This window comes from Anser anser (genome assembly GCF_964211835.1).
Source record: "Anser anser genome assembly, chromosome: 10".
Taxonomy (NCBI): domain Eukaryota; kingdom Metazoa; phylum Chordata; class Aves; order Anseriformes; family Anatidae; genus Anser; species Anser anser.
Window position 1 is genome coordinate 23,480,361 of NC_139730.1, and position 16,764 is coordinate 23,497,124.

Consider the following 16,764-nt stretch of genomic DNA (forward strand, 5'->3'; position numbering starts at 1 on the left):
TAGAAAATAATATAAGGGAAGTATGGAGAATTTTGATTTCTCTTGTGTGGGTTCAATTCCTACTTTTCTAAGGTCAACAGGAAATGAGAGGGCTGTTATACCTCTATGTTCACTTTATCATAGTGACCCTTTGTAGTTCAGGCACATTTCCTTATGTAAGGAGGTAGGCCTGCATAGCAGATAGGTATGCTGATGTGTCAGAGGCACAGAGCTAGTGTGAGGGGTAGGAAGTTTTTTCATAGTAGGTGCATTAGTTGGTCATATCGGAATCGTGGGTATGAAGCTCGGACCCATAAGAAACCAGAAGATAGTAGGAGGACTTTTGTGGCTAGGATGACGGGGAATAGTTCTGTGGGTGGCCCTAGGGCGCTTGGGTTTAGGAATATGATGGCTGTAAGTGTATTTATTAGCATAATGTTCGCATATTCAGCTAGGAAGAATAAGGCGAAGGGTCCTGCGGCGTATTCAACGTTAAACCCTGAGACTAGCTCAGATTCACCCTCTGTGAGGTCAAAAGGAGCTCGGTTTGTCTCTGCTAGGGTGGATACGTATCATATTATTGCTAGGGGTCATGAGGAGAAAATGAAGTATAGAGGCTCCTGTGCGACGGCAAAGGAGCTGAGTGTGTAGCTTCCGCTTAGTATGATTATTGATAGCAGGATTATGGCCAGTGTCACTTCGTATGAAATGGTCTGTGCTACTGCCCGTAGGGCTCCGATTAGTGCGTATTTTGAGTTCGAGGCTCAGCCTGATCATAGGACTGAGTAGACGGCTAGGCTTGACATGGCTATTAGGAAGAGAACTCCGAGGTTTAGATCTGCTAGGGGAAATGGGAGTGGTAGTGGTGCTCAAGTGGTGAGGGCTAGGACAAGGGCTAGTATTGGTATCAGAATGAATAGAAGTGGGGAAGAGGTAGAGGGTCGGATGGGCTCTTTGGTAAATAGTTTCAGTCCGTCCGCAAATGGTTGAAGTAGGCCAAAAGGCCCGACAACGTTAGGGCCTTTGCGGGATTGTATGTAGCTTAGGATTTTCCGTTCTACTAGGGTTAGGAAGGCTACGGCAATCAGGATTGGGATGATGTATAGGAGGGATATAACGAGGCAGCTTAGTGTTGTTATTTGAATCATGGGTGAAGCTAGGGAGAGGATTTGAACCTCTGGGGAAAGGGCTTAAGCCTTCTGCACTTGCCGGGCTCTGCCACTCTAGCTGGTCCTTTTCTAGGATTGAAAGTGGTGGGGGAAGGCCCTCTTCACGGTTTAGTTGGTTTCACTGCTTAGAGGGGGGGGGCGTGCTTGTGGTATTGGCCCCACTTTCCCGGTCCTTTCGTACTGGGGAGAGTGTGTCATAGATAGAAACCGACCTGGATTGCTCCGGTCTGAACTCAGATCACGTAGGACTGTTAATCGTTGAACAAACGAACCCTTAATAGCGGCTGCACCATTAGGATGTCCTGATCCAACATCGAGGTCGTAAACCCCCCTGTCGATATGGGCTCTTGAGGGGGATTGCGCTGTTATCCCTGGGGTAGCTTGGTCCATTAATCAATTATATTGGGTCTGGTCACTGTTAGCACTTTGAGGGGTAGCTCTAGGTAAAGAGGTATGGTCTTGTTTTTGGAGGATTTGTTCTCCTCCAAGGTCGCCCCAACCGAAAAATATCGACCAGGCTCTGCGATGGTAGTGGCCCCAGTGGGGTTGATTGAGGATTCGCGGTGGTCGTTGATTTTTAAGTTCCACAGGGTCTTCTCGTCTTATGTTCACATCCCCGCTTTTGCACGGGGAGATCAATTTCACTGATTATCTGTGAGAGACAGTTAAGACCTCGTTTAGCCATTCATACAAGTCTCGATTTATGGGACAATTGATTGCGCTACCTTTGCACGGTTAGGATACCGCGGCCGTTAAACCTAAGTCACCGGGCAGGCATCACCTTCAATACTTGTTTAATTTGCTGAAGGCTATGTTTTTGGTAAACAGTCGGGCCTTATTAATTTGCCGAGTTCCTTTCACAGATTTTAATCGCTCTTATAGGCGCTCCTGAGTCGGGTTAACAGGGTTAGTTAATACGTGGTCTTGTAGGGGTTTTTGTATCTGTCTAGGTCTGTTAATAATGTTTCTATGTAAGCTTGCGCCGTTAGAGGGGTGTGGCCCTGAGTTACTTATTTTAGCATTAATTCTCCTATATTCATAGGTTGACCTGTTTGTGATAAGGGAATCATCTTATTTTGGTATTTTTAGGTGGTGGAGCTTTGACGCACTCTTTTTTGATGGCTGCTTTAGGGCCCACGGTAGGATCAGTAGTAAGAATTATCCACTAGTCGAGGTTGTGTCCTTTTTTAATGGAGCTGTCCCTCCATTAAATAGCTCTTAATCATCTCATTAGGGTTCAGGATGTCCGGTAGGGAGGATTAAGGGGGAACTTAGATTCGTTTCACAGGTAACCAGCTATCACCCAGCTCGGTTGGCTTTTCACCTCTACTGACAAGTCATCCCACTCTTTTGCAACAGAGACGGGTTCGCTCTCTTTAACTGCTTGAAAGTAGCTCGCTTGGGTTTCGGGGGGGCAAACTTTAGTTCACTTTGCTTGGTTGTTCTCGCTAAACCATGATGCAAAAGGTACAAGGGTTGATCTTTGCTGTCTGTCGCTTTGATTGTTTCACTGCTATTTCATCTTTCCCTTACGGTACTGGGGTCTCTATCGCGTCTAAGTGTCCTTTCTATCGCCTATACTAAGACTGTAAAATGCTTTACTTTAATTAGTTTAGTAAATTCTTTAGTTTTGGTGTACTATTTGTGTGGTTGAGCTAGAGGGGGGGCTTCAAGACGATCCGGTCTAGTAGATATCTTTCAGGTGTAAGCTGAGTGCTTTGGTGTTATAGCTACGTCTTGATATTCTAAGTACACCTTCCGGTACACTTACCTTGTTACGACTTACCTCATCTTCAGCGTATTTATGGTGTTAGTTATGTGGGATGTGGCTTTTGAGGAGGGTGACGGGCGGTATGTACGTGCCCCAGGGCCGGCTTAAAGTAGGCTCTATTGTCCCACTTTACTGCTAAATCCGCCTTCCAGAAGTGGTTTCACGCTTCTTTCCGTGTGCCCTATGAATAGGGAATGTAGCCCATTTCTTCCACTCCATAGGCTATACCTTGACCTGTCTTATTAGCGGGGTGCTATTGTGTCCACTGTTGTGCTCTCATTCGAGGTGGGCTGGCGACGGCGGTATGTAGGCTGTGTTGGCAAGGGGTGGTTGGGTTAATCGGGGATTATCGATTGTAGAACAGGCTCCTCTAGGTGGGTTTGGGGCACCGCCAAGTCCTTAGAGTTTTAAGCGTTTGTGCTCGTAGTTCTCTGGCGGATACTTCGGTAAAGTAAGTATCAAGATTTAGGGCCAGGCATAGTGGGGTATCTAATCCCAGTTTGGGCCCTGGCTTTCGTGGGTTTAAATCAGTCGTTAGTTCCTAAGATCATCTTAATGGTGTGTTTAGGTGCATCTTGGGCTTATGACAGCTCAGTTGCATTTTGATCTTAGTTAGCTAGGATAGGCATTTTACCACTCTTTACGCCGTGTCAATAGGACGGTTGATTTGGGTTTCTTGTATGACCGCGGTGGCTGGCACAAGATTTACCAACCCTTGAAGTTAGGCTGTTGCTATAACTAAGTCAAGTTTGCACTCATTGCTTAATGTTAATTACTGCTGAATACCCGTGGGGGCGTGGCTTAGCGAGGCGTCTTGGGCTACTACTTGGGTGTGCCTGATACCCGCTCCTCAAGGCCTGTATGGGGGTAGGTGGTCGAGGGCGTTTACACTGGGGCGCGGATACTTGCATGTATATATTTAGCAAAAACCAACCGTAAGGTTAGGACTAAGTCTTTTGTCCGCAGGCATGTTTTATGCCATCTTGGCAACTTCAGTGCCATGCTTTGTGTTAAGCTATGTGGACGGGGGTGTGGTTAGCTGATAGTTGAGTGGTGAGTGAGAGTGAAGTATATGAAATTATTGCTTGTGTTTACTATTTTTAGTACTGGAGTTTCTCTAATAAGTTTAAGTTATTTTGTATGTGTTTGTGTGTATATGTACATCGTTCCGATGATGTCATGGAAGGGATGATTAATGGAGTTTTAGAGGTAGTTTGCTGGGATTGGGCGATGAAGGTTTATGCTACATGGTGGTTAGCGAAAGTTTACTGGTTTAGTTTGTGAAGCGCAGGGGTTGCGCTTAATGATTTGTTGTTTTGTGCTATGTCCAACGAGCATTCATCCAATAGCCCCATTTAACCCGGAGGGTGGAGGTAACATTAACTGAATGTGGTCAAAGTGCATCAGTGTCAGGATGATTCCCCATATACGCCAACCGTCTCATCGAGGGACCCTTGAAATATAGGATAGGCCGTGAGGCAGGTGTGTCCAGGCTTAGATTGTGGGACCCCCGAGATCACTGGGAATAGCCACCTGTGAGGTAACCCCGGAAAAAATAAGAGGAACCAGAGGCGCCAAAAAGCTGGAACATGCCGCGATTACGCATTGAGAAGGTGAAAGTACTCACAGATGCCACTTTGAAGGGCAAGGAGGGGTGAGTGAACCCAATGGATGGCCCTGACCGAGGAACCAGAGGCGCAAAAATGTGAGGAGGGCGAGGGGTTTAGGGGGAACGTATGGGCCTGAAGCTAGTCATACCGGACATTATGTGCAACGGGTTGCTGATTTCACGTGAGGAGTACGATTAATAAATCCGTCTGATACGAACTGCATGAGATATGTGGTGGAGAGTTGTTGTTGGAGCATGTCCTGTGAGCATTCATTAAAATGGGGTCTTGTTATGCGCTTGAGTGGAGTTGTATTGGGTGTTGTGGGGTATGGTCCTAGAACATTCATGCCGGGTGGTTTGGTAGGAGTGTGTTTAAGGGTTTAATGGCCGTGTACATGTATGGGTTTAGCACCTGCTTATAAGATAGTCCGTATATAATGTATATTACTGGTACTATAGTATGTATGTATATGGGGTATATAAATTTATGCACGAATATGCATAACCAAATACCCCCGCCTCGGGGGGGGGGGGGGGTGGGGGGTTAAGCATAATGGCATAGATGGGGTAGAATTATTGGGGGCTTGCGGTTAGTTCCTGTAGTTGAGAACAATGGCGGCTTTTCGAGCCGCAGGCCTCGGGTAGTGTCCGGGCAGGAATAATGACTTATTTTATGTTTTTTTTAGGGATTTGCTTTGCGGTGGGTGTTTTGGGTGTGGCGTCGAATCCTTCGCCGTATTATGGGGTTGTTGGTTTGGTGTTAGCGTCTGTGGCGGGGTGCGGGTGGTTGCTGGGCCTTGGGGTTTCGTTCGTGGCTTTAGTGCTGTTTATGGTGTATTTGGGGGGTATGCTGGTGGTGTTTGTTTATTCAGTAGCTTTAGCAGCGGAGCCTTTCCCTGGGGCTTGGGGGGATTGACGGGTGATTGGATGTGCAGTAGCGTTTGTGGCAATTGTTTTTGGGGGGTTGGTGTTTGGGGGGTTTATGGGGGCTTGGAAGTTCGGGGTTTCTACTGTGAATAATGTTGGGGTGTTTGTTGTTCGGTCGGATTTTAGTGGAGTTTCCATGTTTTATTCACATGGGGCAGGGATGTTTTTAGTGGCGGGTTGGGGGCTGTTGTTGACTTTGTTTGTTGTATTGGAGCTTGTGCGGGGGTTGTCGCGGGGTGCTATTCGGGCGGTTTAGGGGTTAGGGTCAGAGAATAGTTTATTGAAAATGCCAGCTTTGGGAGCTGGAGATAAAGGTTTGAGTCCTTTTTTTCTGAGTTTGGGGTACTCTAAGAAGTGGTAAGTCTTCAATCTTTGGTTTACAAGACCAATGTTTTTATAAACTATTAGAGTATTTAGCAGTTGAGTATTTTGTTTTCTAGGGCGCTTGCGGCGGGGAGGAGAAATAGGAGGATAGTGAAGTAGGCGATTGAAGCGAGTTGGCCGATGATGATGAATGGGTGTTCGACGGGTTGGCTTCCTACTCATGTTAGGACGAGGAGGTCGGCGACTAGTACTCAGAATAGGAGCTGGGAGAGTGGTCGGAATGTTATTGCTCGTTGTTTTGATTTGTGCAGGAATGGGATTAGGAATAGGATCAGTACGGAGGCGGCCAGTGCTAATACGCCTCCTAGTTTATTTGGGATTGAACGTAGGATGGCGTAGGCGAATAGGAAGTATCATTCTGGCTTGATGTGTGGTGGGGTTACTAGTGGGTTTGCTGGGGTGAAGTTTTCTGGGTCTCCCAGGAGGTTGACCGCTCATGCTTCTTTCTTATGAGACGTTAGTAAACCAATTACATAGCCTTGTCAAGACTAAATCACAGGTAAAAATCCTGTACATCTCATGTGGCCAACCACTCCCAACTAGGATTCCAAGACGCCTCATCACCCATCATAGAAGAACTCGTTGAATTCCACGACCACGCCCTAATCGTTGCCCTAGCTATCTGCAGCCTAGTTCTCTACCTTTTAGCCCACATACTAACAGAAAAACTCTCGTCCAATGCTGTAGACGCCCAAGAAGTAGAGCTGATCTGGACAATCCTACCTGCTATCGTCCTGGTACTCCTCGCCCTCCCATCCCTACAAATCCTCTACATAATGGACAAAATCGACGAACCAGACCTCACCCTAAAAGCCATCGGCCACCAATGATACTGAAGCTACGAATACACAGACTTCAAAGACCTATCATTCGACTCCTACATAGTGCCCACCCCAGACTTACCCAACGGCCACTTCCGACTGCTAGAAGTTGACCACCGCGTAGTTATCCCAATAGAATCCCCCATCCGCGTGATCATTACTGCAGGAGACGTACTCCACTCCTGAGCAGTCCCAACGCTCGGAGTTAAAACAGACGCAATCCCAGGCCGACTAAACCAAACTTCATTCATTACCACCCGGCCTGGGATTTTTTACGGACAATGCTCAGAAATTTGCGGGGCTAATCACAGCTACATACCCATTGTAGTAGAATCAACCCCACTCCCACATTTCGAGGCCTGATCGTCCCTTCTATCATCATCCTAATCATTAAGAAGCTATGCAACAGCACTAGCCTTTTAAGCTAGCCAAAGAGGGACTTCCCCCTCCTTAATGATATGCCACAGCTTAACCCCGCACCATGATTTTCAATCATAATTATAACCTGATTAACCCTAGCACTCCTCATCCAACCAAAACTACTAGCCTTCACCACAACCAACCCCCCATCAAATAAGACCTCCCTCACTACCAAACCCACACCATGATCCTGACCATGAACCTAAGCTTCTTTGACCAATTTTCCAGCCCCAATCTATTCGGCATCCCCTTAATCCTACTATCCCTACTCTTCCCAGCCCTACTATTCCCGTCCCCAAACAACCGATGAATCAACAACCGCCTTTCTACTATCCAAACATGACTCCTTCACCTAATCACAAAACAACTAATAGTCCCACTCAACAAAAATGGCCACAAATGAGCCATAATATTTACATCCCTAATAATCATACTTCTTACAATCAACCTTCTAGGCCTCCTTCCATATACATTCACCCCAACCACCCAACTATCTATGAACATAGCCCTAGCCTTCCCACTATGGCTCGCCACACTACTAACAGGCCTACGAAACCAACCATCAGCCTCTTTAGCCCACCTATTACCCGAAGGTACCCCTACACCCCTAATCCCCGCACTAATCCTGATCGAAACAACCAGCCTACTAATCCGCCCCCTAGCCCTCGGAGTCCGCCTTACAGCCAACCTTACAGCAGGACACTTACTCATCCAACTCATCTCTACAGCCTCCATTGCATTAATACCCACCCTTCCTGCAGTATCCATCCTAACAATAATCATCCTACTACTCCTAACCATCCTAGAAGTAGCAGTAGCCATAATCCAGGCCTACGTCTTCGTGCTCCTTCTAAGCCTATACTTACAAGAAAACATCTAATGGCACACCAAGCACACTCATACCACATAGTTGACCCAAGCCCTTGACCAATCTTCGGGGCAGCCGCCGCCCTACTCACAACCTCAGGATTAATCATGTGATTCCACTACAACTCATCCATACTACTAACCCTAGGCCTCATCTCAATACTCCTAGTAATACTCCAATGATGACGAGACATTGTACGAGAAAGCACCTTCCAAGGCCATCACACTCCCACAGTCCAAAAAGGCCTACGATACGGCATAATCCTTTTCATCACATCCGAAGCATTCTTCTTCTTAGGGTTCTTCTGAGCGTTCTTCCACTCGAGCCTGGCCCCAACCCCAGAACTAGGAGGCCAATGACCCCCAACAGGAATTAAACCACTCAACCCGATAGAAGTCCCCCTACTAAACACAGCCATCCTACTAGCCTCAGGCGTTACCGTAACGTGAGCCCATCACAGCATCACAGAAGGAAACCGAAAACACGCCATCCACGCCCTAACCCTAACGATCCTCCTGGGATTCTACTTCACAGCCCTACAAGCAATAGAATACCACGAAGCCCCATTCTCAATCGCCGATAGCGTCTACGGATCTACCTTCTTCGTTGCCACTGGATTCCACGGACTCCACGTAATCATCGGATCCTCCTTCCTGACCGTCTGCCTCTTCCGACTGATCAAGTTCCACTTTACATCAGACCACCACTTCGGATTCGAGGCAGCAGCCTGATACTGACACTTCGTAGACGTCATCTGACTATTCCTCTACATAACCATCTACTGATGAGGATCTTGCTCTTCTAGTATATTAATTACAATTGACTTCCAATCTCTAGAATCTGGTATAAACCCAGAGGAGAGCAATGAACGCACTCATGTTCATATTCGCCCTATCATCAATCCTAAGCGCCGCCCTAACCGCATTAAACTTCTGACTCGCCCAAATAAACCCCGACTCAGAGAAACTCTCACCGTACGAATGTGGATTCGACCCACTTGGATCTGCTCGATTACCATTCTCAGTCCGATTCTTCCTCAGTAGCCATCCTGTTCGTCCTATTCGACCTAGAAATCGCCCTCCTACTCCCCCTGCCATGAGCCGTCCAACTCCAATCCCCCCTAATGACCCTCACCTGAACTGTAGTGATCCTCCTTCTCCTAACACTCGGACTGGCCTACGAGTGAATTCAAGGGGGCCTAGAATGAGCAGAATAACAGAAAGTTAGTCTAACCAAAAAGATAGCTGGTTTCGACCCAGCAGATTACAGCCAACCCTGTAACTTTTTTATGTCGCCCCTACATTTAAGCTTCTACTCAGCCTTCATTTTCAGCGGACTAGGACTAGCCTTCCACCGAACCCACCTAGTATCCGCCCTACTATGCCTTGAAAGCATAATATTATCGATATTCGTAGGCCTATCAATATGATCCATCGAAAACCAAGTCTCCTCATTCACCATGGTACCAATTCTCATGCTAACCTTCTCAGCGTGTGAGGCGGGCACAGGCCTGGCCATCCTAGTAGCCTCCACCCGCACACATGGCTCCGACCATCTACACAACCTAAACCTCCTGCAATGCTAAAAATCATCCTACCCACAATCATACTTCTTCCAACAGCCCTGCTGTCTCCACCAAAATTTCTATGGACTAACACCACCTTATACAGCCTCCTAATCGCTGCCCTAAGCCTACAGTGATTAATCCCAACCTACTACCCCTACAAATTTTTATCCAACTGAACAGGAATTGACCAAATCTCATCCCCCCTCCTAGTACTATCCTGCTGACTACTCCCACTCATAATCATAGCAAGCCAAAACCACCTGCAACAAGAACCCCTACAACGCAAACGAATCTTTATCTCAACCTTAGTCGCAGTCCAGCCATTCATCCTACTAGCCTTTTCCACCACAGAACTAGCACTATTTTACATCTCATTTGAAGCAACCCTCATTCCCACCCTAATCTTAATCACCCGATGGGGGAACCAACCAGAACGCCTAAGCGCTGGCATCTACCTGCTATTCTACACGCCAGTAAGCTCTCTACCCCTGCTAATCACAATCATACACCTATACGTGAAAATTGGCACCCTGCACCTGCCAACCCTACAACTAACCCACCCAACCCTATCCACCTCATGGACAGGAATACTATCAGGTCTAGCACTGCTCATAGCATTCATAGTAAAAGCCCCACTATACGGCCTACACCTCTGACTGCCAAAAGCCCACGTAGAAGCACCCATCGCAGGCTCAATACTCCTCGCCGCCCTACTACTAAAGCTAGGAGGATACGGAATTATACGAGTCACTCTATTTATGGGCCCACTGTCCAACCTCCTGCACTACCCCTTCCTAACCCTGGCCCTATGAGGCGCCCTAATGACTAGCTCAATCTGCCTACGACAGACAGACCTAAAATCACTAATCGCTTATTCATCCGTTAGCCACATAGGCCTAGTTATCGCCGCAGGAATAATCCAAACCCACTGATCATTCTCAGGGGCAATGATCCTAATAATTTCCCATGGACTAACTTCCTCCATACTATTCTGCCTAGCCAACACAAACTATGAACGTACGCACAGCCGAATTCTACTACTCACACGAGGCCTACAACCTCTCCTACCACTCATAGCTACCTGATGATTGCTGGCCAATCTAACAAACATAGCCTTACCCCCAACAACAAACCTCATAGCAGAGCTAACCATTATAATCACCTTATTCAACTGATCTGCCTTCACGATCATCCTAACAGGAATCGCAACCCTACTAACTGCCTCCTACACCTTATTCATACTACTAATGACCCAACGAGGCTCAATCCCCTCCCACATCACATCTATGCAAAACTCAACCACGCGAGAACACCTGCTCATAACACTCCACATTATCCCAATATTCCTCCTAATCCTCAAACCCGAACTGATCTCCGGAATCCCCTCATGCAAGTATAGTTTAAACCAAACATTAGACTGTGATTCTAAGAATAGAAGTTCAAACCTTCTTACCTGCCGAGGGGAGGGTTTAACCAACAAGAGCTGCTAACTCTTACATCTGAGCCTAAAACCTCAGCCCCCTTACTTTTAAAGGATAACAGCAATCCACTGGTCTTAGGAACCACCCATCTTGGTGCAAATCCAAGTAAAAGTAGTGAACCCCACACTACTAATCAACTCCCTCACACTACTCACGCTGACAATCCTCCTAACCCCAATCATCCTGCCATTTCTATTTAAAAACTTTAAAAACACCCCACAAGCCACCACCCGCGCTGTTAAAACCGCATTCCTAATTAGCCTAGCCCCTACAACCGCATTCATCTACTCGGGAGTAGAATCTGTCACCTGCCACTGGGAGTGAAAATTCATTATAAACTTTAAAATCCCCCTGAGCCTAAAAATAGACCAATACTCAATAACATTTCTTCCAATCGCCCTATTTGTAACATGATCAATCCTACAATTCGCCATATGATACATGGCCTCAGAGCCATACGTAACAAAATTTTTCACCTACCTACTGACATTCCTAGTCGCCATACTCCTCCTAACAACCGCAAACAACATATTCCTCCTATTCGTAGGCTGGGAAGGAGTACGAATCATGTCCTTCCTTCTCATCGGCTGATGACAAGGCCGAGCAGATGCCAACACCGCCGCCCTACGAGCCGTAATCTACAACCGAATCGGAGACATCGGACTGATCCTGAGCATAGCATGACTAGCTTCAACATTCAACACCTGAGAGATCCAACAAGCCGTACACCCCCACCAAACCCCAATCCTCCCCCTCATAGGATTAATCCTCGCAGCCGCAGGAAAATCCGCCCAATTTGGACTCCACCCATGACTGCCCGCAGCAATAGAAGGCCCCACCCCAGTATCAGCCCTACTGCACTCCAGTACCATAGTAGTAGCCGGAATCTTCCTGCTCATCCGCATGCACCCCCTGCTAGCCACCAACCAGACAGCCCTAACTGCCTGCCTATGCCTAGGTGCTCTATCAACCCTATTCGCTGCCACATGCGCCCTAACCCAAAATGACATCAAAAAAATCATTGCTTTCTCAACATCCAGCCAACTAGGACTAATAATAGTCACTATCGGACTAAACCTCCCACAACTAGCCTTCCTACACATCTCAACCCATGCCTTCTTTAAAGCCATACTATTCCTATGCTCAGGGTCTATCATCCACAACCTAAACGGAGAACAAGATATCCGAAAGATAGGAGGCCTACAGAAAATACTCCCAGTCACTACTTCCTGCCTAACCATCGGAAACCTGGCGCTGATAGGAACCCCATTCCTAGCCGGATTCTACTCAAAAGACCTCATCATCGAAAGCTTAAACACACCATACCTAAATACTTGAGCCCTACTCCTAACCCTTATAGCCACAGCATTCACCGCAACCTACAGCATCCGCATAACCATCCTAGTCCAAGCTGGACAAACCCGAATCCCCCCAATAGTATCAATAAACGAAAACAACCCACTAATCACCGCCCCCCTAACCCGACTCGCCCTAGGCAGCATTACAGCAGGAATAATCATTACCTCTTTCATCACACCAACCAAAACCCCCCCAATAACCATACCCCTTATCACCAAAACTGCTGCCATCCTCATAACAATCCTAGGAATCATCCTAGGCCCCTCATGTACAGGGCGACACCCCTCTAACAGCGCAAGCTTACATAGAAACATTATTAACAGACCTAGACAGATACAAAAACCCCTACAAGACCACGTATTAACTAACCCTGTTAACCCGACTCAGGAGCGCCTATAAGAGCGATTAAAATCTGTGAAAGGAACTCGGCAAATTAATAAGGCCCGACTGTTTACCAAAAACATAGCCTTCAGCAAATTAAACAAGTATTGAAGGTGATGCCTGCCCGGTGACTTAGGTTTAACGGCCGCGGTATCCTAACCGTGCAAAGGTAGCGCAATCAATTGTCCCATAAATCGAGACTTGTATGAATGGCTAAACGAGGTCTTAACTGTCTCTCACAGATAATCAGTGAAATTGATCTCCCCGTGCAAAAGCGGGGATGTGAACATAAGACGAGAAGACCCTGTGGAACTTAAAAATCAACGACCACCGCGAATCCTCAATCAACCCCACTGGGGCCACTACCATCGCAGAGCCTGGTCGATATTTTTCGGTTGGGGCGACCTTGGAGGAGAACAAATCCTCCAAAAACAAGACCATACCTCTTTACCTAGAGCTACCCCTCAAAGTGCTAACAGTGACCAGACCCAATATAATTGATTAATGGACCAAGCTACCCCAGGGATAACAGCGCAATCCCCCTCAAGAGCCCATATCGACAGGGGGGTTTACGACCTCGATGTTGGATCAGGACATCCTAATGGTGCAGCCGCTATTAAGGGTTCGTTTGTTCAACGATTAACAGTCCTACGTGATCTGAGTTCAGACCGGAGCAATCCAGGTCGGTTTCTATCTATGACACACTCTCCCCAGTACGAAAGGACCGGGAAAGTGGGGCCAATACCACAAGCACGCCCCCCCCCTCTAAGCAGTGAAACCAACTAAACCGTGAAGAGGGCCTTCCCCCACCACTTTCAATCCTAGAAAAGGACCAGCTAGAGTGGCAGAGCCCGGCAAGTGCAGAAGGCTTAAGCCCTTTCCCCAGAGGTTCAAATCCTCTCCCTAGCTTCACCCATGATTCAAATAACAACACTAAGCTGCCTCGTTATATCCCTCCTATACATCATCCCAATCCTGATTGCCGTAGCCTTCCTAACCCTAGTAGAACGGAAAATCCTAAGCTACATACAATCCCGCAAAGGCCCTAACGTTGTCGGGCCTTTTGGCCTACTTCAACCATTTGCGGACGGACTGAAACTATTTACCAAAGAGCCCATCCGACCCTCTACCTCTTCCCCACTTCTATTCATTCTGATACCAATACTAGCCCTTGTCCTAGCCCTCACCACTTGAGCACCACTACCACTCCCATTTCCCCTAGCAGATCTAAACCTCGGAGTTCTCTTCCTAATAGCCATGTCAAGCCTAGCCGTCTACTCAGTCCTATGATCAGGCTGAGCCTCGAACTCAAAATACGCACTAATCGGAGCCCTACGGGCAGTAGCACAGACCATTTCATACGAAGTGACACTGGCCATAATCCTGCTATCAATAATCATACTAAGCGGAAGCTACACACTCAGCTCCTTTGCCGTCGCACAGGAGCCTCTATACTTCATTTTCTCCTCATGACCCCTAGCAATAATATGATACGTATCCACCCTAGCAGAGACAAACCGAGCTCCTTTTGACCTCACAGAGGGTGAATCTGAGCTAGTCTCAGGGTTTAACGTTGAATACGCCGCAGGACCCTTCGCCTTATTCTTCCTAGCTGAATATGCGAACATTATGCTAATAAATACACTTACAGCCATCATATTCCTAAACCCAAGCGCCCTAGGGCCACCCACAGAACTATTCCCCGTCATCCTAGCCACAAAAGTCCTCCTACTATCTTCTGGTTTCTTATGGGTCCGAGCTTCATACCCACGATTCCGATATGACCAACTAATGCACCTACTATGAAAAAACTTCCTACCCCTCACACTAGCTCTGTGCCTCTGACACATCAGCATACCTATCTGCTATGCAGGCCTACCTCCTTACATAAGGAAATGTGCCTGAACTACAAAGGGTCACTATGATAAAGTGAACATAGAGGTATAACAGCCCTCTCATTTCCTGTTGACCTTAGAAAAGTAGGAATTGAACCCACACAAGAGAAATCAAAATTCTCCATACTTCCCTTATATTATTTTCTAGTAGAGTCAGCTAATCAAGCTATCGGGCCCATACCCCGAAAATGATGGTTTAACCCCCTCCTCTACTAATGAACCCTTACGCGACCCCAATCATAACCTTCAGCCTCATCTTGGGCACCACAATCACAATTTCCAGCAACCACTGAGTTCTGGCCTGGACAGGACTGGAGATCAACGCACTAGCCATCATTCCCCTAATTGCCAAATCCCACCACCCACGAGCAGTAGAAGCCGCAACGAAATACTTCCTAACCCAAGCAGCTGCTTCCGCCCTGGTCCTATTCTCTAGCATAACCAATGCCTGAGTCACCGGCCAATGAGACATCACACAAATAAACCACCCAACCTCCTGTCTACTACTGACAGCAGCAATCGCTATTAAACTGGGCCTAGTGCCATTTCACTTCTGATTCCCAGAAGTACTACAAGGATCGCCACTAATAACAGCCCTGCTACTCTCGACCCTCATAAAATTCCCCCCACTAACCCTGCTCCTACTAACATCCAAATCCCTCGACCCAGCTCTACTCACCGCCATGGCCCTAGCCTCAACAGCACTAGGAGGCTGAATAGGACTGAACCAAACACAAACACGCAAAATCCTAGCCTTCTCGTCCATCTCCCACTTAGGCTGAATCGCCATCATCCTAGTTTACAGCCCCAAATTGGCCTTACTTACCTTCTACCTATACACAATCATAACATCAGCCGTATTCCTAGCCCTTAACAAAATCAAAGCCCTTAACCTATCCATGATCACAACCTCATGAACAAAAACCCCAGTGCTAAACGCCACCCTAATACTAGTACTTTTATCCCTAGCAGGCCTCCCCCCATTAACAGGCTTTATACCAAAGTGACTTATCATCCAAGAACTAACTAAACAGGAAATAACACCAGCAGCCATGGCAATTGCCATGCTATCACTGCTCAGCCTCTTCTTCTACCTACGCCTCGCATACCACTCAACAATTACCCTTCCCCCCAACTCCTCTAACCACATAAAACAATGATACACTAGCAAAGCCCCAAGCACACCTACTGCGGTCCTTGCCTCACTATCAATCCTCTTACTTCCCCTGTCCCCAATAATACATGCCATTGTCTAGAAACTTAGGATAACACCCCAAACCGAAGGCCTTCAAAGCCTTAAATAAGAGTTAAACCCTCTTAGTTTCTGCACATTAAGACTTACAGAATATTAACCTGTATCTTCTGAATGCAAGTCAGACGCTTTAATTAAGCTAAAGCCTCCCTAGACAGATGGGCTTCGATCCCACAAAACTCTAGTTAACAGCTAAATGCCTAAACCAATTGGCTTCTGCCTACAAAGACCCTGACGCACCCTAGTGCGCATCGATGAGCTTGCAACTCAACATGAATTTCACTACAGAGCCGATAAGAAGAGGAATTAAACCTCTGTAAAAAGGACTACAGCCTAACGCTTCAACACTCAGCCATCTTACCCGTCACCTTCATCAACCGATGACTATTTTCCACTAACCATAAGGATATTGGCACCCTGTACCTCATCTTCGGGGCATGAGCAGGAATAGTCGGCACCGCACTCAGCCTATTAATCCGCGCAGAACTAGGACAACCAGGAACTCTCCTAGGCGACGACCAAATTTACAATGTAATCGTTACCGCTCACGCCTTTGTAATAAGCTTCTTTATAGTCATACCCATCATGATCGGAGGATTCGGCAACTGATTAGTCCCCCTCATAATCGGTGCCCCCGACATAGCATTCCCGCGAATAAACAACATAAGCTTTTGACTCCTCCCCCCATCATTCCTCCTCCTACTAGCCTCATCCACTGTAGAAGCTGGCGCCGGCACAGGCTGAACTGTCTACCCTCCCCTAGCAGGTGACCTTGCCCACGCCGGAGCTTCAGTAGACCTGGCTATCTTCTCACTCCACTTAGCCGGTATCTCCTCCATCCTTGGGGCCGTCAACTTTATCACCACAGCCATCAACATAAA

At 47.2% G+C, this 16,764-nt stretch overlaps 3 long non-coding RNA genes across 3 annotated transcripts in view; 1 reads left to right on the top strand and 2 right to left on the bottom strand.

Annotated features, from left to right (window-relative positions):
- On the bottom strand, positions 1-14,778 carry LOC310904905. Its single transcript, XR_014588685.1, has 2 exons — positions 14,585-14,778; positions 1-169 (listed from the first exon to the last, which is right to left on the bottom strand). It is a non-coding gene; the product is annotated as an uncharacterized lncRNA (long non-coding RNA).
- LOC310904902 overlaps positions 1-16,764 on the bottom strand; it is a 147,022-nt gene that overhangs the window by 124,723 nt on the left and 5,535 nt on the right. The gene's annotated exons all lie outside the window — the stretch shown is intronic.
- Positions 5,854-16,764, top strand: part of LOC310904903 — a 24,054-nt gene continuing 13,143 nt past the window's right edge. The window contains exon 1 of the long non-coding RNA XR_014588683.1: positions 5,854-8,388. This is a non-coding gene — a long non-coding RNA (uncharacterized lncRNA). The remainder of the gene's footprint in view (positions 8,389-16,764) is intronic.